Source organism: Coffea arabica, chromosome 4e (genome assembly GCF_036785885.1).
Source record: "Coffea arabica cultivar ET-39 chromosome 4e, Coffea Arabica ET-39 HiFi, whole genome shotgun sequence".
In the NCBI taxonomy this organism is placed as follows: domain Eukaryota; kingdom Viridiplantae; phylum Streptophyta; class Magnoliopsida; order Gentianales; family Rubiaceae; genus Coffea; species Coffea arabica.
Genome location: NC_092317.1, coordinates 16,095,702 through 16,097,566, shown reverse-complemented (window position 1 = coordinate 16,097,566; position 1,865 = coordinate 16,095,702). Strand labels below are relative to the sequence as shown.

The following is a 1,865-nucleotide window of genomic DNA, read 5'->3' as shown; positions in this document are numbered from 1 at the left end:
AGAAAAGAATTGGGAGACGAGATGTTTATGACTTTTGACTAACAAAAAAAAAATAGTGGAGCAAAAATTCAACTAAAATGAAATTGCCACTTGTCAAAAGAAGAGGCTATATACATGAAAAAAAAAAGAAGTTGTTACACTAACATCTCTTTCTTTTTATATTAAGACTAATCTAAGGGAGATGGATCAGACAACACATCAACTTAGGGCACGTTTGATAAAATTGAAATTTAAGATCTGAAATTTGAATCCATTAAATTATTGAATTGTTAAGTATTAAATCTAATATATTTGAATGCATATCACATTCAGAGATAAGTGAATAACTTATCACTTAATTTTGAGAGCAAGTTTTGCCTAGAAAATTAGTGTCACTTCAGATGTTCAATTTTTTATTCTCAAATGATTTGAATATGTTAAGATCTGAATCCATTAAATTTAAATGTCGAATTGAATTATCAAACAGGGTCTTAGTTTTATAATTGAGCTTAATGAAAACCATTAGGCCTAAAGAAGAAGATATGGCCCAATCCTTTTTAAAGCCAGAAATTAGCCCAATGGGTCTTACTTTGGTCGGAAGATAGTGGAAGGAGCAAAAAGGGAAAATCGCCAATTTAGTCCCTAAACTTTTTTTTTCCGTCAATTTAGTCCCTATATATTATTTCTAGCCAATTGGATCCCTAAACCTATATATCGGTTCCAATCAAGGATCTTTGCAGCGGCGCCACCGTATAATTTCCATTAGGTTCATAATCGTGCAATACAAAAGGGGCATTTTAGGGAATTCCATTCTGGCGCCTTTTCCAATTAAAAAGTAAATCGATGTAAAGCCCAAATCTAGGTACTACCTCTCTTGCACCAAAGAGAGCTGTCCAATTTTTGCAGACCCGCGTAGAAAAAGCACTGTAATTCAATGCATTCGAGAAAGAATTGGGACAAAGCATCCTCAAGCTCAGCCAGTGATCAATTTATTAACACCGTCAAAGGATCAAATGGTTCAGAAACAGGAAACTCGATTTATGAAGGAAACGAGAAATACTACAGTGGAGACAACATCGTGCGATGCTATTGCCAAGAACAATGCCGAATTGTGACTGCTTGGACAGAGGCAAATCCATCAAGAAGGTTTCATGGTTGCAGAAATTATGGGGTAATTTTTTGTATGTGCATAAAGTTTAGAATTTGTTAAAATATTTCTTGTCTTTTAACTATGAAATGGTGGTAAATGCAGAAACGTGGTGCTTGCAGATTTTTTTTGTGGTATGATCCACCCATACCCCAAAAGATGAAAAATATAATGGGTGCACTTTTAAGGGACCTGAGAAGTGTTGAGAGAGAAAACGCAGCATTATTGATTGAAATGAACAAGTTGAAGGCAAAAGTGAAAATATTGTTTATAATTTGTATCTGTTTTGGCGTTTTACTTGTTTTTGTACTTGGAGGCAAGGAAAGGAAGAAACAAGGTTTGCTGGAATTGAAGATGTTGCAGTAGTTTTGAAGAATGTATGGAATTGTATGGTTCATCTGTACTTTAAAATGAAGTAAATACAATTGAGTTTTCATCTATGTTTGACTCTGTTTTGCTTCTGGATTTGTTATTACTCTGTTTTGCATCTGGATTGCTCATGTAAGTTTCTGTGACAAGTTCAATGTTATGCTGACAATGTTGACTGAAGTGGAAGAATTGCAGAAGTGATGGCCATTAAAAAATTGGGTAAACAACAAAAAAGCCCCCTGTGGTTAGGCAATCATACATAAAAACCCCTTGTGGTTTCATATCATACCAGTCGATACCCCGTGGTTTGAATTAACCTGAAAAGTGGACGGAAATCGTCAAATATTCGGCGTGTGTCTTAAACGAACTG

The 1,865-nt window shown here is 34.9% G+C and overlaps 1 long non-coding RNA gene across 1 annotated transcript; it reads left to right on the top strand.

The window, feature by feature from the left end:
- Window positions 1–613: 613 nt before the first annotated feature.
- Window positions 614–1,564, top strand: LOC140005727 (uncharacterized). The gene is made up of 2 exons (XR_011813294.1): window positions 614–1,150; window positions 1,232–1,564. It is a non-coding gene; the product is annotated as an uncharacterized lncRNA (long non-coding RNA).
- The last annotated feature ends 301 nt before the right edge of the window (window positions 1,565–1,865 follow it).